The sequence below is a fragment of the Notothenia rossii genome (assembly GCF_949606895.1).
Source record: "Notothenia rossii genome assembly, chromosome: 3".
Taxonomy (NCBI): Eukaryota; Metazoa; Chordata; class Actinopteri; order Perciformes; family Nototheniidae; genus Notothenia; species Notothenia rossii.
This window is the reverse complement of record NC_136901.1, coordinates 52,058,330-52,081,656: the sequence shown is the minus strand read 5'-3', so window position 1 is coordinate 52,081,656 and position 23,327 is coordinate 52,058,330. Positions and strand designations below refer to the sequence as shown.

General features: G+C 40.9%; 2 long non-coding RNA genes across 2 annotated transcripts; one reads left to right on the top strand and one right to left on the bottom strand.

Moving 5' to 3' along the window:
- Nucleotides 1-1,582: 1,582 nt before the first annotated feature.
- Nucleotides 1,583-3,331, top strand: LOC307031286. The gene is made up of 2 exons (XR_013805910.1): nucleotides 1,583-2,535; nucleotides 2,756-3,331. It is a non-coding gene; the product is annotated as an uncharacterized lncRNA (long non-coding RNA).
- Nucleotides 3,332-3,514: 183 nt separating this feature from the next.
- LOC307031287 lies at nucleotides 3,515-5,926 on the bottom strand. Its single transcript, XR_013805911.1, has 2 exons — nucleotides 5,586-5,926; nucleotides 3,515-3,698 (listed from the first exon to the last, which is right to left on the bottom strand). It is a non-coding gene; the product is annotated as an uncharacterized lncRNA (long non-coding RNA).
- Nucleotides 5,927-23,327: the final 17,401 nt, after the last annotated feature.

Sequence of the window (23,327 nt, the reverse complement as noted above, 5' to 3'; positions counted from 1 at the left end):
CGGCATAGGAAAGACAGGGATCCTAGGTAGAGGGCTCCGCCTGTGGAGCATGGGGAGAACGTAAGTGCACCATGTCCCCCACGCTCACACACGCTTACCTCGTGTAAAGTATGCATGGACTGTAGTGGGGAAGGCTCTCCCCGCCGGAGTCTTCCAGCCCTGTAAAGGGCTTACTGCGCACCAACGTAAGTGCATTATGTCCAAGGGGTCAGATACAGCTTACTGACCCACAGCTCTCCTCCTTTCACCAGTCCTGTGTTGCCCCTGCAAGCACCGACGATGAAAAAGGAGCCAGACATGTCCAACAGATACTCACCTTATGAACGGGCCTGGCGTGGACCAAGACACCGCCCTGCATAGGTGGACGACTAAAGCCGTCTAGCTGTATAACCCTCGACCTGGAAGAACTCCTTAGGTTATTGGGAACAGAGGAGGGGTTCGGTCTGAGTGTCGCCCTGCTACGGTCACCACGAACCAGAAGGCAACTTGGGTGCCCCGATAGAGCGGTCAGTTCGCATACTCTCTTGGCAGAAGTCAAAGCAAGCAGCAAAGCTGTTTCTTTTTGCTTCTCTCTCTCTCAAGGATAGCGCCTTCAGGGAGGAGAGCTGTAGAGGCTCAAACGGTTTCTTAAACAAAGCCTCGAGCACCACTGGGCGCTGTCTCCTGATCCCCTGCAAAAAACGCTTTATAAGTGGTTGGCTAAAGACTAGTCTGCCGCCAAATCCCGCATGACAGGACGAGATGGCTGCTGCATACACCTTGACTGTGGCATGAGCAAGCCCCTTGTCCACCATTTGCTATAGCTAGGAAAGAATAGAGCCCAATGTACCGGACAGAGGCTCTAGACTCCCTTCCTCGCACCACGTCTGTCTGTCCTCTGACAGAGTGGTACGTAGCCTGCCCTCCTTCTCAATGGGGCGTACCCCTCGCTCTCGATGGGGGCTGCATTGAGCAAAATCCCCAGATACCCCAGCTGCTGGTGAGGAATGGGACTGCTCTTCTTCCAATTGAACGCAAACCCCCAAGGTTAGGTGTAAGATCAATTGGGCTGTGTGGAACATCTGCCCATTCCCTGGACCTGGCCATGACTACGAGGTCGTTGAGATAAAATAAAACCCTCATGCCATGGCCGCGAAGTGGCTGAAGCGCTGTTGGCACACATTTGCTGAACGTGCGTGGGGACAGGGAGTAGCCGAATGGTAGTCTGTTGTACTCGTAGGCTATCCACTGAAAGGCAAAACGCAAATACTTCCTGTGTTTTGGCTTTCTAGCAATTTCAACATGAAAGTAAGCGTCCTTCAGGTCGATGGTTTGTGAACCAAACGCCCGGCTGCACCAGTTCCAGTAACAGTAGGAATCCCAGTCACTTCGTCCTGTAACAGGCTGTGGTGGATCCCGCCCTTGCTACCTGGATAGTCTGTATAGAGAGGCGAAGTCCCTCCCCTTCCGGGAGCCTCCATGGGACCCCGGAAGCGGAAAATTATACATTGAAGTCAATGGAGAGAGAAAAGTTATCTTTTGATCCCGTTTGAATTGTGCCACGAATGACACATATGATGTTTGTCAATCTTAAACAATCATTTCCATGCAAAAAAAGTCACAGTTTGTCGTAAAAATGCTGAAATATAAGACTATGAATAATACGCAACTAGAAAGACTACAAATCCCAAATGCATTCTGGGTCGCGTAAGTGATGTCATAGGCGATAATGCTCCAAGACTGGTTGTGACTCGCAAAGCAAAGAGGAAGAAGAAGACTGATTTATTCCCTCCAATAAATATAAGAGATTGCTCCAATAAATTCACTTTTACAAGATGCCTGTGTGCTTTGTACGAGGTTGTAATCACAAAAGAGATCATACCACTTGCTCGTTCTATCGCTTCCCGTCTGATGAAAGGACCAGGAGTCGTTGGACCAAACATATCAGGCAATATAGGCTACATGTTTTGCATGGAACATAGTCAAGTTAGCTACCTAGCTAGTAGCGAGCATGTTAGTTAGCATTATATTACATTACTTAGCCTTGTCATTTGTATTAGCCTTAACATGAAGTAAACCAAAATGTTAAACAGTAAGAGTAGTCATGATGGTAAGTATTTTGTGAAACATTTGAAGAGTAGCCTATCGCCCCCTCCACCAGGTGCTAAGGGGGCGGGAGGTAGGCTAACGCCACATTAGTATCAGCGATCTTTTCTACTTAATGCTATCTGCACAAATGGTTAACATTGACCATTAAAAGATCAGGCAGTTCAGGGAGAGTCGAAGGAAGGAAGGCAGGCAGGCAGCTTTGCATGACATTCTTCTGGACGTGTTTCATTGTGATGATAGTGAGAGTGAGTCAATCTGTTTGTTGGAAAGACAGTAGTTGAGTGATTACTGAGAGAAAATTATTAAGAGATAATTATTCAGTGTTGTTACTTTAAAGTGTTGTTACTGACCTTTTTCTCTTTTATTTTCTTTACCTCACCTGTAACTGCTGAGACCCTGAGGAACATGCACATTGGACTGACCTGCTTTGGCAACCTGATTTCCACTGTACGTAATAGTATTTGGTTATGGTATATTATTTATATACATCAAAGGCACAATGCACCCCTCAGAGACACACATGTATTGAGTGTGATATTTTGCATTGGTCATGTGAAATCATCTTTACACACTAGAAAACTGTTGGAGCGGCAACTTGTTTTGAAATTGAATTTTTAATATCCGATAATAAAGTTGATCTGTTTTCTTTATTCTTCTCTCTTCCCAGCTCCATCCATCACCATTCTCTGTTCCTGCAGGTCCTGCTTGCTAATCAATGCTCATATTTTTTTTACACAATTACAAATAAAGTCAATGTATTGTATGACATTAAGTTGTGCTTCATTCTGAGTCAATAATAAATTCATTCTGCCTTCAGCTGCAAAATTATTGTGGACTGCACCGACATCCATGTAGCAGCCCCCCCCCCCAGTAAGATGAACCAAGCAAAGCTGACATACTCAACATACAGCTGTGCTCTTAAGTTTACATGAAGAATTTGTGAAATATTGGTAATAACAGGTTTAAATGATTATAAGTAATTAATTATATAATTTTCTCATCGTAGATGAGCAGACAGGGAGCAGATGAGAAAAGCAGAATATGCAGCTGCCATTTTCCACATGGAAAAGAGAAAGGGCCAAGTGTATTTGAGTGGACAAAAGAGAAATCCCAAATACGAAAAATAAAATTATACAATTTACAGATATTTATACAAATATATATATATCCTATATACACCATGTATAATGATGGTGTATGATGTAGAAGGAAGTGTGGTAGATAACAAGTAAATATAGAGTTACATACAGATCCATGTTACAGCAAAAGATGGAATAACTAAGAAGCACGCAGTATAATAATAATTACACGCAACAATTAAATAACTGCTCAGCATCTCCACCACAATCCCAATCTGCTGTGTCCTGTTTTCCTCCCCTCTGCATAACACCCCATCACACATACGAAACACAACGCAGAGTCCGAGGGTGTTAAGAGTATGTTTATTTAAATGTCCTCCTCTCTACTGGCCAACACAGGGAGCATATGCTGGGTGTAGAATTGTTCCAGGAGGAGGAGATTTCCATGCCATGCAGGGTCTTTGGGGATGGGGATGATGATCCCCTCCTTCGTGGTCCACAGTAGCAGAGACTCCGGTCTGTGATGTGCAGCTGTTATATAATATACAATACATTTTTTTGAAAAACATTTGATCAAAAAATAAGGATTTGGTCAGGATCTAGAGTCAGTGTGTAGTTTATTAATTAATCAATGCTCTCTACATTAGGAAAACACATACCAGTGTACCAGAGGGAGTCACACACAGCTGTGCCTAGATAACCAAACAAATTAACAGGGATGCAAACTCATCAGGTATGAAAAAGGTGACAAGGATCCAAGCCCCCTGACCCCACAGAATATCGGCTTTAAAATGAGGAATAACAGGATTTTAGCAGTCAGAACAACTAAAGCAGCAGTGTTAATATTAACAGAAACGCCATAGAGTCACATCTAATAGAAATATATAAAAAGCCTTTATTTTAATTGTGTAGTAGTCAGTTTATAATTTTGGCAGCACTGTTGAGCATTTTGAAAATGTATTTTCAGGCCTCTGTGCAAGGCTTAGTCTTTCTATCTTTATAGCCACTGGTGTAAAGTAACTAAGTTCATAAACTCAACAAGTACTATACTTGGGCACAATTTTGAGATACTTGTACTTTACTTAAGTATTTCAATGTTTTGCTACTTTGTACTTCTACTCCACTACAGTTCAGAGGTAAATGGTGTACTTTTACTCCACTACATGTATGTAATACCTTTAGTTACTTTACAGATGTGGATGAATGATGTGAAATATAATCAAGTGTTAAATCAGACTTTAGTTCCACCTGGAGTAAATCCAAAAGCTACCCTGCAGTATACAAAGTCATTCAGACTAGCTGCACCTTTACCAGCTTTGAGAACACTTTCATGATCAATCATTATAAAACATATCATATTATTCTGAAATGGACCAATCTGCAAAATGACTACTTTTACTGTCGCTACTTTCACTATATTTTGATAATAATACTTTTCTACTTTTACTTGAGGAACATTTGGAATGCAGGACTTTTACTGTAACAGAGTATTCCTACACTCTGGTACTTCTACTTTTACTCAAGTACAAGAACTGAGTACTTCTAATTTTAATCAATTACAAGATATACTTATACCACCTCTGTTTATAGCCTATGAAAAAAACGATTAGAAAACGAAGGCTAAAGCTAACGTTAGCAGATAGTGACAATGTATGCTAGTTAGCTAGCTCAACGATAATATTGCGACGGGAAAAAAAAACTTTTCAGTGCACATCACGCTCTGCCGCTCCGACAGGGAGCTCTACTGTGAACACCTGAACGGCCCGTTCTAACAGCTGTTCACCAGCGGTCCAGTCTGTGCCACAGGGACTCCGGACGCACAGTTAATATTAACGAACGCACCGTAGGTAATGTAGCTGCTGAAGCTAGACCATCATCGCCGAGCAGCAGAGGCTTATTATACATCATGAGCAGAGCCGACAGGCAGGAAGACTCGAGCACACAGCTCGCGCTTCATTATAATATATATAAAAAAAGCTCGCGGCCGCACATTAATCCGGGTCCCAGACCCCCTCCCATACCCCAAAAATATTTTTATTGCAGATCTACAGGAATCACAAAAACGACCTATTTTGGATTCAAAACGGAGAATTTCGCCGAAAGGTGACAAGTTTGCATCCCTGGACAAGATAACCAAAATCCTTGAATCTACACACAGCAAATAAACTCAAATGACACAACGAGATGTAAAAAGGAGATCACACATATAGTCGATATAGAACTGGCCGTTTCAATCTGAAGAGCAACTAAAACAAAACACGGGAGTGTATCTTGTTCTTGTGAACACTAATGTTATCCACAGCATACACAGACACCACAAAGTTCTTAAGGAGAAAACTAGTTTCTAAAACAAAACACGTTAGTGTACCTTGTTAGCTAGCTGACATTAACCTTAAACATTGCACTCATATTACTCACTGAAACCTTGTAAAGCCGGTCCCGCATGCTGGCTCTTACAGAACCGCTCCCTTTCGTGTATGTACAGCTCTCAACATGCCCAGACTTGTAGTGATTTTCACCTCGTTTTATACTTTTTCGCCTCATTCTGAAAGAAACAGGTGAAATTTACTAACGTGACAGCCATCTTTGTGATGGTGACGCGTATTGTGCGAGACCAGAGACCTGTAGTTCACTGAGCGGTTTCACACAAACAAAATTGTAACTTCACAGTTTTACGACACATTTTTATTTTTTTGACTTGCAAAATGTTCTTTTAATTTGACAAACATCATATGTGTCATTCGTGGCACAATTCAAACGGGATCGAAAGATGACTTTTCTCTCTCCATTGACGTCAATGTATATTTTCCGCTTCCGGGGTCCCATGGGTCGGAAGTAGATGGGCGGGACTTCGCCTCTCTATAACTTTGTCAGACAGTCCACCCCTTCTCAGCCTGTCCCTCTCAGGAGCCAAGCCTGGAGAGGTTGGCCCAGAGTGGGTAACGCCCCTAATATACCCGCTTCCTGAGACAGTGCCCCTGGAACTGAGGAACTGTCCAGGGCTGGCCCACCATCATATGTGTCACTAGACCTGGGGCTACCAGAATGACCGACAACTGTTCTTGTCTCACCCCCTCCAGGAGTGGGGCATTAGACCCAGCGGTGGAAAGGCGTAGAGCAGGGGTGCCCACACTTTTTTGGCTGGTGAGCTACTTTTGAAATGACCAGCTCACCGAGGTCTACCAACCAAAAATAAAATCCCAAATTGCAAGGGTTGCTGAATAACACGTTTTATTTATACATGGGATAACTAGGCTGCAACAAACGACTCATTTGATAATCGATTAATCTATCGATTAATAAAACAATTAATCGACTATTCAGACTATTACTGTATGCCTTGCACAATTTCTCAAACGCTCTTATTTAGCCATCAACTTTTAGATTTAGCTTGAGGTTGTTTTAGGCATGTATAAACTAACAATGAAGACAATAAAGATGAATACTTGATTCAAAAATACATATATTATTAAATTAATTTAACAAATTGTGAACAAAATTAACATTGCTTTTTATTTAAAGCAATACGGGAGGTAAATATAACTAGAATAATTGTGATTCATTTATTGTGGCTTTTATGTTTTTAGGTATAAAATGTTATGTAATTCAGGCTTATAGTTCATCCTTCTCTAAAAGCCTTCAACAATGACAATATTCATAGTAATTTAATAAATCCTTCCAACACTCATTGTAAAAAATAGCCTACTGTAAGTTAAGAAATCATTTCAATATGTACATCTTCTGATGTAACAACAAAAACATTATAAATAGTAACATAGCTGAACATGGTATTGCACATTTAGCTTTGAGTGTTACTGACCTGAGATGTTTTTATTACATGAATTAAGGTGACTGAGGCTTTTTAACATACAGTGATGCAAACTCATCAGGTATGAAAAAGGTGACAAGGATCCGAGCCCCCGGCTCCCCCACCCCACAGAATATCGGCTTTAAAATGAGGAATAACAGAGGATATTAGCAGAACAACTGAAGCAGCAGTGTTAATAATAACAGACACGCCAAAGAGTCACATCTAATGGAAATATATAAAAGCATTTATTTTATATTGTGGAGCAGTCAGTTTATAATTTTGGCAGCACTGTTGAGCATTTTGAAAATGTATTTTCATGCCTCTGTGCAAGGCTTAGTCTTTCTATCTTTATAGCCACATGGTGTAAAGTAACTAAGTTCATAAACTCAACAACTACTATACTTGGGCACAATTTTGAGATACTTGTACTTTATTTAAGTATTTCAATGTTTTGCTACTTTGTTCTTCTACCCCACTACAGTTCAGAGGTACATGGTGTACTTTTACTCCACAACATGTATTTAATACCTTTAGTTACTTTACAGATGTGGATGAATGATGTGAAATATAATCAAGTGTTAATTCCGACTTTAGTTCCACCTGGAGTAAATCCACAAGCTACCCTGCAGTATACAAAGTCATTCAAACTAGCTGCACCTTTACCAGCTTTGAGAACACTTTCATGATCAATCATTATAAAACATATCATATCTATTATTCTGAAATGGACCAATCTGCACAATGGCTACTTTTACTGTTGCTACTTTCACTATATTTTGATGAGAATACTTTTCTACTTTTACTTTAGGAACATTTTGAATGCCGGACTTTTACTGTAACAGAGTATTCCTACACTCTGGTAGGCCTACTTCTACTTTTACTCAAGTACAAGATCTGAGTACTTTTACTTTTACTCTAGTACAAGATCTGAGTACTTCTACTTTTACTCAAGTACAAGATCTGAGTACTTCTCCTTTTACTCAAGTACAAGATCTGTGTGCTTCTAATTTTACTCAAGTACAAGACCTCGGTGCTTCTACTTTTACTCAAGGACAAGATCTATGTGCTTCTACTTTTACTCAAGTACAAGATCTGAGTACTTCTACTTTTACTCAAGTACAATATATATATATACTTATACCATCTCTGTTTATAGCCTATGAAAAAAACTATTAGAAATAGAAGGCTAAAGCTAACGTTAGCAGATAGTGACAATGTCTGCTAGCTAGCTAGCTCAACATTTCCTTAAATAATATTGCCACAGAAAAACTTTTCAGTTCACATCACGCTCTGCCGCTCCAACAGGGAGCTCTGCTCTGAACACCTGAACGGCCCGTTCTAACAGTTGTTCACCAGCGGTCCAGTCTGTGCCACAGTGACTCCGGACGCACAGTTAATATTAACGAACGCACCCGTAGGTGATGTAGCTGCTGAAGCTAGACCATCATGTCGGAGCAGCAGAGCCTTATTATACATCCACCATGAGCAGAGCCGACAGGCAGGAAGACTCGAGCACACATCTCACACTTCATTATAATATATATAAAAAAGAAAACCATGCGTGTCATGATGGCACATAACAGCTCACGGCCGCAGATTACTCCGTGTCCCAGACCCCCCCATACCCCATAAATATTTTTATTGCAGATCTACATGAATCACACAACCCCCCTATTTTGGATTCAAAACAGCGAATTTCGCCAAAAGGTGACACGTTTGCATCACTGAACATAGACAGAGCACAACTGAAACATAACATCTGAAACGATGTAACAACATAATACACTTGTGGGGATGCAGCTTGGGATGTGAGGAGTGAGGGACACGGCTTAGAACGGGCGTGTCGCCTGGCAGGACAGGAGAGTGTGTGCACCAGTCTGTCTTGATCTATGAATTCATGTCCGTGACACTCACTGCTGCCCACAGCTGTTTTATAGAAGGAAATTCCTTCACTTCATGAAAGTGTTTTAACCACACACACCTCTACACACACATGACAGGTGTTATTTTCCCCATAAGGAACAAGTCGCTGCAAATTATCCCGCTTATTACATGGCCACATTCTCAACAAAGTAACGACATGACTCCCAATATTAATTTAAATGCTTTTATGGATTTAGAAAATGTTTTTATTGATTTAAAAAATAGTTGTATGTATTGATTTAAAAAATAGTTGTATGTATTGATTTAAATTGACATGCATCCGCTAAGAAAAATAGTCCGTTGTTACCGTTTTTTAAACAGTCTGAATTAAACGGCAGCTCTCAGCTGTGTATTTACACAACTAATGGCCCATCAACCACAGCTCTCTCCCCCCCTCCCCCCCTGATCTTTCTTCTCCAGCAGCTAAATTAACTGTAGGTTACTCTGAGTGACAAGCTTACAGTTAGACACAACACTGTCATTACAAGTGACCCTCAGTTAGTTGACTTTTATGTTCAACTGCTAAATTCGTTACTGATAAAAAAAGGGCTTCTACTGTACCTAATTACCTTAACACTAGAACCGCCAGAGGTTTTTGTATAGGCCTACCTAAACCTGTCAAATCCCGCTATTAGAATGCAATTTTTAACAACATAGGGTGCTACATAACACACTTTCAGGAAAAGTCACGGACTGGGAGACTTTAATATTTCATTGAAAAAAAGTTACATTGCACACATCACATCACACACATCACACAAATTGACCCGATTGGCGGTTCTAGTGTTAAATAAACTCACTAATTAATGAAACCAGTTCAATACGCATTATTCTTATTCTTATCATCTTATCTTATCTTAATAATATCTTCATATTAATAATAATAATAAATCATACAATATGTGTCCGAAAGGGAGCAGGAGGAAGCAAACACAAAAATATACAAAAAATATACTGCATATTAAAGCAAACGATTGTAAAGGTAAACGTATGAGCATAACAAATAAAGAAGTGTAATGTAAACATTTACATTATAATTATGATTATTTAATATATAAAGACTATATATTATTGAATTACAAGATTAGATATACTTTAGTTGATCTAAAATATTGATGTGTTCAAATGCTCTTCAAAACACAACTGAAAGTCCATGAAACTTGTCTTTCTGTATTTGTGAATGAAGCGCCATCTCCTGGTTAAAACCTGAAATTGAAAATCTGGCAACGCCCTCTTGGAAAATAGTGGGAGGGCTTAACATTCCTCTATACTAGAGATGTTAAGATTCACCGATTCGCATCGGTGCACCGGCATAAACGTTCAAGATGCGAGTGCACCGATTGAAAGAGTGCACATCGGCTACAGTTTGGGTTGAACTCGCGATGCATCGATTGTGTAGCGTCTTTGCATCGGTAAAAAACCGATTCATTCATATAAAATCCCCTTATCTTGTCAACGTTCAGAAGAGACGATCTTTGATATTTGCTTCGCCACTACGGAGAACGAGAGTCTCAGTTATCAACACACACGGAAGTTGAGGAGAAAGAGAAGCACAGCGCACCGAAAAATACCTACAAATCAAACGTTTGGCAACACTTCGGATTGTTCAAGAAAGACGGTGTAATAGTCATTTATGCTATATAGTTGACCGCAGGTCATGGAGAGTAATAAGGTATCCGTAGACCTTTGTATGAGGTATCTTTATTACTTAACAGGTCTACAGCCATGATACATAGATCCGTCCTAGATGCCGACTTGCATACACACAGTATCACTCCGCAGCCGCACCCCATCAGTAACGTCCTGATGGTATATGTGCGCGGCACTATTACTACAGACGGTCAACTTGAAAAATCACTCGCAAATTGTTAACGATGCCGAGCCGCTTTAAAGTACACAAGTAGTACGAGGAACTTAGCGACGCACATAAAGAGGCGACGTGGGGTCTGCGGCTGAAAAGAGAAACCTGAAAGTGAGACATATGAGTTAAATCACTCAGTGAGGTGTTCTGTCAGAGAGGTGTTTAGCTTACAGCAGCCTGTGACGGCCAATAATAATGTAAATGTCTTCCTTACTGTAAGCAGTTATGAAATACCTGTTTGTGAAAGGTTATTTGTTTTCTTTATTGTTCATATAGAAACCACTGCTTTCTGCTCACTGGTGAGTTAGCCTCTGAGTGTTAAGCACATCAGGCTGGCAGCTGTATGGGCATTGCTCTATGGTAGCTGTTATTTGCACATTGTTAATCATGAGCAATGCATCTTTACATTGTTTAACTGTGAGGTGTTATACAATTGTACTCTGGAGAGCTTTTAAAGGTACAACAATAAACGGCATGATGGGATGTGCAGTACCAAATATGTAAAGCACTTTTTTGTTAATGTATGATTTGCTGCATATAAGGAATAAAACAAAAATCCTCTGTCGTACTATATTGAAGTATCATTATTTTTGCATCGTGTTGAATCGCATCGTATCGCCCCGAATCGCATAATGTTGAATCAAATCGTATCGAACTGTATCGCAACAGGGGTGAATCGTATCGTATCGCATCGCCTGGTGTTTCAAAGGTATCGTTAATGTATCGTATCGTGGCAACGTATCGAGATGCGCATCGCATCGGCCTCAGTGATGGAGATGCACATCCCTACTCTATACTGGTTTTAGGCAGGTCGTAGGCAGGAAGCTGTAAACTGGAGTCTGAAATTCAGTGCTACATCTGTATGTGGTTTCCCAAGTCAACATGGGCCATGTCAGTTACAGTGTACTGCTTATCATCACCACTGTCCGTCATATTAATGATCAGATATTAATTCAATTACAATTATTTCTTTGCAGCTCCAAATAGCAACTTTTCCTATAGAGCAGGTCAAGACTGTACTCAGGGTTCCTTCAGGTTTCGCCAACTCAAATTTAAGACTTTTTAAGACCTTTTTAAGACCACTTTGATGGAATTAAGACCCATTTCACGGCAATAAAGTATGAAGGAAAATTGCTATAAAAGAAGAAATACGTCCCATAATTACTTACAAAGTAAATGTATTCATGTTCAACATAAGAACAATGACTGAACATAACAGCATAACAGTACACAGAACTGTGTTAGCGACATAGAGTCTGTGTGTGTGTTAGGGCTGTGCAATTAATCGTATTTTAATCGCAATTACGATTTTGGCCTGCCACAATTACGAAAACAACATAATCGAAAAAAAAGATTATTTTGCTTTGCTAGGTTGTGACAGTGCACTACAACATATTTGATCCAATTTATTTTAGTCTAATTTATTTATCATATTTATATATGTTTAGTAGCTTGTGGAAGTGCGCTCCAAAATATTTGTTGATCTTGTTTATTGGTATTTATTATTTTGATATTATTTATTTAAATGTATAATTTATTTAATTAATTTTTGTATTGGTTTTTCAGTTGAATTATACGTTCAGGGTAATCAACAGTTAAAAAGATACTGTTCGGACTTCCGGATTACACATGAGGCGATAAGCAGCTAAGAAGAGGAGCTCCCGGCCAAATAAGTTCAAAAAGGAAGAAAACCCCGATAAATGTGATTCGAAGTTGGAAGAATAGGTCATGAGCAAATTAGTAAATAAGAAAGGAATGGAGAAAAAGACGAAAGCCGAAAAACAGCCGGGAGAGATGCAGGTCCAGATGGAACACAGTCAGCCGGCTAACGCTAAAGCTAGCAACGACGAGCAACCTAGCTGGGTGTCGGCGCTGCAAACTAGCTTAGATGCCATGCAGGATAAACTCGAGAAAGCCCAGCACAACATGGATGCTAAACTGGATCAAATTGGCAGCCGGATGGAAGAAAATCTAAGAGGAGTACGTGAAGAAATGGGACAACTGAGAGAATATATGGACAAACACGGAGAAGATATGAAGCAAGGGTTTGATAGCTTCAGAGAGGAAACAAATAGAACATTTGAGACCGCTGAGGCGGAGATGCGGGCCCAAAAGAAGGATATGGAGATCCTTGAAGAGCGTAAGAAATAATATACGAATCTGGGGGTTGAAGGAGGGAATAGAGGGAGACTCGGTCTCCGAGTACGTCGACAGGGGGGAATGTCGGAGGATATTAAGTTGGAGATTCAAACGGCGCACAGGGCACCTGCTTCAAAACCACAACCAGACAAACCCCCAAGAGCCATTATTGTCAACTTCTTGAGGTTTGAGGTCAAGGAGAACGTCATTAAGACGGCCTGGAGAACGGCGATGGAAGTGAAGGGACGGAGAGTGACATTCGACCACGATTATTCTTCTGAGGTGGCGGTTAAACGTCGGAAATATGCGGGGCTCAAGAGAATTCTCAAAGATAAAGGGATTCGTTTTCAATCTCCAATGGACACACTGAGGGGTTTACTGGAACGAAGGAACGATGGTGTATAAGAGTGCTCAGGACGCGGCGAGGGCGATGCGGCAGAGAGGCTGGCAGGTGCCGGACCCGGGAGTAGAGAGACCTACGCTGCTGCAGAGACTGGAGGCAGCGCGCAAGTCGACCAGACTTCGGAGACGAGAGCGGGGAGACAACAACGAGATGGGAGTGACGGAAGACCGGCACCGTATCGAGGTTGTTGATGAGTAGTCTATGAGGGAACAAGATACAGTGTTGAAAAGACAGAAGGACGAGAGGTGACGGGCCACGGCGATCAGAAAAAGACAGCACAGACACAAACAGATTTAACCAAATTACTTATAAATGCTATAGCCTTTTATTTTGTGCCACTTTGAAACACTGCAGTGTGTGAGTAAGTAAGATTGTTATTTTTTTTTATAAAAGGAACCTGTATGGACATGTATGCAGGCTGGGGAATTATTTATCTATAACATTTTACGATTTGATTCGGACTAATTTAAAGAAGTGCTAATTCACTAGAAACATAGAATCACCTCCATCGCCAATACAGAGACCAGGGGTTTAAAGACTATATCAAAAATGTTCACAAAGTTCCGGCCGGGAGCTCCGGAGTTTAAACCACACGCTGGACAATTATAGTGAGCTTGGGAGATCAGCCACAGGAGAGATCTCCGCCACTAGGGGGGGCCCTCTCACTAGGAGAGGCCTTACCTTCCACCCACCAGCGGGGGAAAGGGGGATATTTTTAAAACCCCCGAAAACCTTGGAAGACCAAGTTCTGATGTTTAATTTGTATTTGTTTAGCTTAGCGGTTGCTGCTACTATATATATTGTGTTTTGTGACATGGAGGGAACGAAAATATGCTTTGAAGGGAAATATAATGCAACGTAGGGGAATCAAAATGGTGTCGTTAAATGTCAATAGTTTGAACAATCCGATTAAAAGGGGGAAAGTATTAACCAAATTTAGAAAGGAGGAGATGCAGGTTATCTTATTGCAAGAAACTCACCTATCAGTACAAGAACATGAAAAACTGAAAAGGTATGGATATAACAACACATTTTATAGTTCATTTAAGCAAGGTAGGAGAGGGGTGGCTACACTAATTGGGAACTCAGTAAAATTTGAAATAAACAAAGAAATATATGACAGAGAGGGGAGGTATGTGGTGATCAAGGGGAAAATGGAAGGACAAATGGTTACACTAATTAATCTTTACGCCCCACCGGACAGCGATAAGACTTTTTTTAAGGAATTGTTTGATATCATAGCTGTGGAAATGGAAGGAATCCTGATTTGCGGGGGGGACTTCAATGTGGTACTAAACTATGATTTGGATACAACAAGTACAAGGAAGGCTAGGATGCACATTGTCAGATACATGAACATACAACTGAGGGAACTAGGAATCACATATATATGGAGAGATATACACACACTAGATAGAGACTACACACACTACTCACACCCACACTCAGTCTATTCTAGGATAGATTACTTTTTTATGTCAAAGACTGTAGAATAGGTGTTGCAGACCTGTCTGACCATAGTGCATTATATCTAACATTGAATCTAAATAGTAGGTGGAAGAACACCGTCTGGAGATTGAATGTGGGTCTATTAAACAATAAGGGGTTAGTGGAAGAAGTAAAAGAGAGAGATAATCAGATATAAGCAGGAAAAAGATAAAGGGGAAGTAGACCCAACTATTATGTGGGATACACTAAAGGCAGTATTAAGGGGGAAACTAATAGCACAAACAGCACACCTTAAAAGAACCAGACTGGAATTCTATCAAAATTTAACTGGGCAACTAAAAGAATTAGAGAGGCAACATAAAAATACAAATGACCCAGAGACACTTAGGAAGGTTAAGGACATTAGAGGGAAGATAGAAAATATATTATTAATAGAGGTGGAGAAGAAAGCTAGGTTTGTAAAGCAGGCATATTATGAAGGGGGGCCCAAAGCAAATAAATGATTGGCTAGAAAGATAAGGGCACAACAAACATTAAACACTATACATAAGATTAGGAATCCTAAAACCAATGAGTTACTAAGAGAGCCGGAGGAAATAGAGAGAGCATTTGAGGATTATTATAGGACACTATACGCACAACCAACTGCAGTAGAGGAAGAGAGTATGAAGGCATTTTTAGAGGGGCTGGACCTACCATCGATAGGAGAAGAACAGAATAGGTTGTTGAACTCAGATATTACAGAAAAAGAGATGGGGAATGCAATTAGTAGAATGAAAAATAGTAAGTCACCAGGCAGCGACGGGCTGCCATCCGAATTTTATAAGATATTCAAATCGGAATTAAGCCCCTTACTGTTGGCATCATTTAAATATACTATGAAAGAGAACAAAACTCCCCCGTCATGGAAAGAGGCTATCATTACTACAATTCCCAAGGAAGGCAAGGATAAAGAATTATGTTGTAGCTTTAGACCAATATCCATACTTAATGTAGACTACAAGATGTATACGTCCATCATTTCGAAAAGATTTGAGACATTCATGCCCGACATTATAGATGAGGACCAGACTGGTTTTATTAGAAGGAGACAGACACAAGATAATATAAGGAAAACAATTCATATTGTGGAGGAGGCCCAAAGGAGGGGAGACAGTGCAATTTTAGTGAGTATAGATGCAGAAAAAGCTTTTGATAGTATGAACTGGGTCTATTTGTATAATGTCTTAGAAAAGTTTGGATTCAATGAAAAGTCAATCAAATGTATAAAATAATTGTATCATGAACCAACAGCTAGAGTGAAAGTGAACGGTAGTCTGACGGATCGGATTAAATTAGAGAGGTCGACAAGACAGGGCTGCTGTCTCTCCCCAACACTTTTTGATATCTTCATCGAACCATTGGCCCAAGCAATTAGGCAGAACCAGAATATAAAGCGGGTTGAGGCAGGAGGTTTTGAACACAAATTGGGACTATTTGCGGACGACTTGATAGCATACATGAGGCAACCAGACGTGGGCTTCCCGATACTGATGGATTTACTGGAGGAATATGGACAATACTCAGGGTACAAACTAAATGTGACAAAGACACAGATTTTAGCACTAAACTACACACCAACACCAGAGATCAAAGAAAAATACAGAATTAGATGGAACATGGATACAATTAAATATTTAGGGATTAACATCACAAAAGGGTTAGACAAATTATATAATGCAAATTATACGCAGATCAATCAGAATATCAAGAGGGATTTATGTAATAATAATAATAATAATAAATGGGATTTATATAGCGCTTTTCTAGACCCAAAGACGCTTTACATTATGAGTCAGGTCGACAAACAAAACAAGAACAAAAACACAAACCATTGTAGGTGGAAAATACAGACCTTAGACCTTAGTTCAAGGATTGAAATAGTTCAAATGAATATACTGCCTAGGCTACTGTACCTTTACCAATCACTACCTATATCTATTCCACAAAGTCAATTTATGGAATGGGATAAATGGATTTCAAGGTTTATTTTGGGGGGGGAAAGGCCCAGGATTAGGCTTGCGACATTGCAGCTACCCAAAGGGAGAGGAGGATTGGCATTGCCGAGTTTCCAGGATTATTATTATGCAGCACAAATCAGAACAGTGGCATGCTGGTGTAATATGGAATATGTAGCTAAATGGAAGGACATCGAAACAAATGGGGAAAATTACCAGATTAAAAAACTACTCGGGGATAAAGAATTATTCAGGACACAGGAAAACGTATTAGACCCAATCACAAAATTCACTTTAAACACTTGGAACACGGTAATAAAGAGATTCAAAATAGGAAAACAGACAAAGATTTTGAGATGGATAACAAATGATAATAAATTCCAGCCGGGAAAAGAAGATGCAGGTTTTAAACGAGGGGCGCGAGGGGGCATCACAGCAATATGTAGGATGGTGGAAAAAGGGGAAATGCAGAGTTTTCAATATCTAAGAGATAAGTTTGATCTGGAAAGGGGTGACCATTTTAGATACTTACAGGTGAGAGACTATTATATAAAATAAATAAAAATGGATAAAAACACTAAACAAAATGGGGTAATTAAGGTAATGATTGAAGCATATGAAGAAAGGCAGGGTGATTTCAGCTCTATATCAAGCTCTGTTGGAGAGTAAGGGGAATTCAACTCTATATATAAAAGAAAAGTGGGAGAAAGAACTCGGGATTGATATGACAGAGGAAGAATGGTATAATGTATGTAGAGTGCATCATTCAACTACTGGGTCAAGGGTATGGAGGGAATTTGGGTGGGAAAACATAATCAGATACTTCATAACCCCAAAGATAAAAGGGAGGTATGCCCCGGAACCGAACACATGTTGGAGGCAATGCGGCGAGGTGGGGGCAGACCACACACACATTTTTTTTAAATGCCAAAAGATGAAGGGATATTGGGAGGAAGTATGGGGAGTATTGAAGGGGATATTAGGTTATGAGGTTCCTAAGACCGGCCTGATGTTATACTTGGGGAATCTGGTGCAGGAAAACACACAGGGTGGGGACAGATACCTGATTAAGGTGCTGCTGGCTGCAAGCGAGAAAACAATTACCAGAGCATGGTACAAAGCAGATCCACCTACAAAGGAGCAATGGCTGGGAGTAGTACAGGAAATATTTGATATGGAGAGATTCACACACATATTGAGGGTCCAGGAAGGGACATTTGAGTCCAAATGGGAAAAATGGGTTGAATATAAAATAAAAATGAACGACACCACAAATTGAGAGTTGGAACGAGACCATGATGTTGCATTAAAAAAACAAAAAATAATACTGTTCAAATTATTATTTGTTTTAAAGTTCAATAAATGGATGTCGTCAAAGTCAATGAATAATCGTATTTAATAATCATGATATTAATTATTGACCAACATGATCGTGATTATTGCCATAATCGAGCAGTGTGTGTGTGTGTGTGTGTGTGTGTGTGTGTGTGTGTGTGTGTGTGTGTGTGTGTGTGTGTGTGTGTGTGTGTGTTAGGGATGTGCATCTCCATCACTGAGGCCGATGCGATGCGCATCTCGATACGTTGCCACGATACGATACATTAACGATACCTTTGAAACACCAGGCGATGCGATACGATACGATTCACCCTTGTTGCGATACAGTTCGATACGATTTGATTCAACATTATGCGATTCGGGGCGATACGATGCGATTCAACACGATGCAAAAATAATGATACTTCAATATGGTCCGACAGAGGATTTTTGTTTTATTCCTTATATGCAGCAAATCATACATTAACAAAAAAGTGCTTTACATATTTGCTACTGCACATCCCATCATGCCGTTTATTTGTTTACCTTTAAAAGCTCTCCAGAGTACAGTACGATTGTATAACACCTCACAGTTAAACAATGTAAGGATGCATTGCTCATGATTAACAATGTGCAAATAACAGCTACCATAGAGCAATGCCCATACAGCTGCAAGCCTGATGTGCTTAACACTCACCAGTGAGCAGAAAGCAGTGGTTTCTATCTGAACAATAAAGAAAACAAATAACCTTTCACAAACAGGTATTTCATAACTGCTTACAGTAAGGAATACATTTAAATTATTATTGGCCGTCACAGGCTGCTGTAAGCTAAACACCTCTCTGACAGAACACCTCACTGAGTGATTTAACTCATATGTCTCACTTTCAGGTTTCTCTTTTCAGCCGCAGACCCCACGTCGCCTCTTTATGTGCGTCGCTAAGTTCCTCGTACTACTTGTGTACTTTAAAGCGGCTCGGCATCGTTAACAATTTGCGAGTGATTTTTCAAGTTGACCGTCTGTAGTAATAGTGCCGCGCACATATACCATCAGGACGTTGCTGATGGGGTGCGGCTGCGGAGTGATACTGTGTGTATGCAAGTCCGCATCTAGGACGGATCTATGTATCATGGCTGTAGACCTGTTAAGTAATAAAGATACCTCATACAAAGGTCTACGGATACCTTATTACTCTCTATGACCTGCGGTCAACTATATAGCATAAATGACTATTACACCGTCTTTCTTGAACAATCCGAAGTGTTGCCAAACGTTTGTAGGTATTTTTCGGTGCGCTGTGTTTCTCTTTCTCCTCAACTTCCGTGTGTGTTGATAACTGAGACTCTCGTTCTCCGTAGTGGCGAAGCAAATATCAAAGATCGTCTCTGCTGAGCGTTGACAAGATGAGGGGATTTTATATGAATTAATCGGTTTTTTACCGATGCAAAGACGCTACGCAATCGATGCATCGCGAGTTCAACCCGGTTCAACCCAAACTGTAGCCGATGTGCACTCTTTCAACCGGTGCACTCGCATCTTGAACGTTTATGCCGGTGCACCGATGCGAATCGGTGAATCTTAACATCTCTAGTGTGTGTGTGTGTGTGTGTGTGTGTGTGAGAGAGTGAGAGAGTAACAAGAGCTATATTCAGAGCTCTGCTGCCTTGTCTACACTATTTCATCGTTGCTGTTGTATGATTGGTGTTTAGCTACGGTATTTAGCGTCTACAGCACCTCCGCTTTTAGGGTTGACGTCGCCCGGAGGTCCCCCGGTGTTGTTGCGGGAGCTGCTGCACTAGCTTACGCTGCACTAGCTAACGCTACATTAGCAAAACAAACGCTAATTTATTTTGCAAAAGTTGCGGCAGGCTTCAAACACGTTCCCCTCCACTGGTTTCAACCAAGCACTAAATTAGATGTTTTCCAACCAAATACGGTTTAACTGACACTTCCCCATATTAATTTGTAAGTTGGTTCGAAGATACATGAGTTTCTGACTGCCGCTAGCTGAAGTTTGGTTGCTAGGTTAGTAGCTGGGTATTCTCCAATAAGGGGCCGGGGGAAACAAACTTAGTGATTACTGGCTCCATGTTGATTTAATTCAATACAAATTGTTGGGGGGAACTGAAAGGCTCTTACCGTACTGGTTACTTTGCAGCCCGGACCTTTCCCCCAAAACACAGAAGTACCTTTCAAATCCGATCATTTTTAAGACCTTTTTAAGGCCTTAAATTCAGATTATCAAATGTAAGACTTTTTAAGACCCCGCGGGAACCCTGTGTAGGCCTACTCTTACATTTTATAGAGACCCAACTTTGACCCACATGAGCATGCACAGTGGTAAGGAAAAACTACACTTTTTATATATTAGTGATCACTATGTTGTGAATATGTAAATGTATCATTGAGTGGCCAAACATGAACCTGGAGGCAATGTGTGCTTTTATTCTATAAAGCACAATATAACAGAAACATTTATTTACATGTTGGGTTCTCTTTTAAGCTTACATTTATCCTTGGAAGGCTACTGAAGTGAATTGTCTCTAACCTATACAGTCTCAGAATTTTGACGAGCTGTTTATTTTTTACCATAACTTAAGGAGGTGCTACATCTGGCAACAATTTCCATCTCAGGATGAACGAGAAATAACACCATATAGTTTAATGTTTATAAACTACCAACACAAAGAATCAATGCAAGAAAAAAAAAGAAATCACCTGATCCAAGAATGGTACTGCAACTTGGGGCCAAGCTTTCTGTATCTTCAGGACCTATGGTATAAGAACAATAAACTCACAAAATGAATAGAGGACATGAATGTTAAAATCAAGGAAATCATTTAAGTTGTACTTCTTAGTTGTGGGATATACAATTTACCATTTAGATCGTCTTTGATCAACTCCATCCTCGATTCCTCTTTTGGGACCTGATTCTTCTTCTTTGCCTTAGGCAAAAAATAAGAATAAAGCTATTACATATTGTGTAAAGGGCTGAATATGTACATTGGATAACAGTTGGAGTGCACAAACATGAGTCTAAAAGGCAGCGAGCTGGCCAAATGAAAGCGACTGACCTTTCCACGCAAAGGAGGAGCGGTTCAACTCCGAGTCCCTCCCGGATGACTGAACTTCTCACCTTATCCCTAAGGGAGACGCCAGCCACCCTGCGGAAAAAACCCATCTCGGCCGCTTGTATCCGCGATCTCGTTCTTTCGGTCATGACCCATCCTTCATGACCATAGGTGAGGGTAGGAATGAAAATGGCCCGGTAGACAGAGAGCTTTGCCTTCTGGCTTAGCTCCCTTTTCGTCACAACGGTGCGGTAAAGCGACTGCAGTACCGCTCCCGCTGCTCCGATTCTCCGACCCATCTCACGCTCCATTGTTCCCTCACTCGAGAACAAGACCCTGAGATACTTGAACTCCTTCACTTGGGGTAAGGACTCATTCCCTACTTGGAGTGGACAGTCCATCGGTTTCCTGCTGAGAACCATGGCCCCCTGGAGGTGCTGATCCTCATCCCAGCCGCTTCACACTTGGTTGTGAACCGATCCAGTGAGTGCTGAAGGTCGCAGACCGATGAAGCCATTAGAACCACATCATCTGCAAAAAGCAGTGGTGCAATCCTTAGTCCACCAAACTCCCTCCCCCACGACTACGCCTCGAAATTCGATCCATGTATATTACAAACAGGATTGGTGACAAAGCGTAGCCCTGGCGGAGGCCAACCCTCACCGGAAATGGGTCCGACTTACTGCCAAGGACCCGTACACAGCTCTCGCTTTGGGAGTACAGAGAGGGGGTTAAACCAAGTAAAAGATAACCATGTGCCTTCGCGCCAGTTGTTAGCTAGCTAGCAAGTTCTCCGTTCTGAAGCGGGGCTAATGTTGGCTGTGGTGATTAACTACAATTTTTAATCGGCTTGCAAGATAGCTATAATTTACTTTTGAAAAGCAATGGGTCCCTATTAACTTATGGACTAACAATAATGAACATTATACGAATTATACAGCCAAGTAGTGTGTAGGTTACATGACGATATTGAGCTAACGCAGCCAACACCGTGAGTAGTAATAGTGAATTCAAAGAGGTCCAGAGTGCACATGAAAGAAAGCATTTTCAACAAATACAATACAATGAATACAAAAAGAAGAAAGCAAAGCACGTAACTTACCATTTTCGATGCACAACATTTCCAACGTTCCTCCTCAAGCTCCAAGGCAAGTGGAAAAGGCCAAAAGTTAGCAGGCAGTTTCTTTTTGCTGATTGGACGGGGATTTAACATGATAGTGAATGATTAGATGAATTTTTCCGTTTGCAACCTGTCAGGTGACTCCCATTCCCCTCTATGTTACTGAACTGTCAAACTTAAACTACGCCAAAACTTATCCTAAAACATATGTTTACACAATATCAGAGTCAAACCGCTGCAACAAAATCCATACATTTAAACGTCTTGGCCCAACGAATGAATGTAGTTGACAAACTAGGGGTGGGGGAGGCATGCTCATGCACTGTCAACAGGTGGGGGAGGGGGGGGGACATGCTCGTGAACTGTTGATAATAAGGTCCCATAGGTCGGAAGTAGATGGGCGGGACTTCGCCTCCGGAGCTTCGCTGTTAGTGGAAGTAACCGGCGGATAGACAGATGAGAACATGGATTGATTGATAGATTGATAGGTCTTTAATTTGTCATTGTACAGATACAACAAAATTACAATGAACTCAAGGTGCCAACACGCAACAACAAGACAATATGAAAACAACAAGACAATATAAAAACAACAAGACACTATAAAAACAAGAAATGGGACTTAAAGGCCCAGTGAAGTGTGCACCTGTGCATGATCTGTTATGCTAATACGTATAGTAATGACCAAAATTGTCCATTGGAACCCATATCAAAAAATGTTGGAATAGCAACAAATTTGACGAGTTTTGAATTTTCCGGGGAAATCTGCAGTCGACCTTTGCCTTCGTGGGCGTGGCTTGCGATCTACTGCGTGACGTCACGAGATGGACGCCGCTGCACTGTTTACATTCACCACCGTTCGTTTTTTCTCTTTTTCAAAGTCGAATTTCTCAACGTTTTTGAGCTAGTATTTTCCTGGAAAGTGTGTCGGAGTCGACTGGAAGTGATTGCCAATCGAGAAAACCTGACAATGGAGGCGACAGTGAAGAAAGAGGGATGAAAAACACAGGGGAAACGATGCATTGCCGCTGGCTGTAGTAATGTCAAGTCTGCCGAAGTGGCGATGTT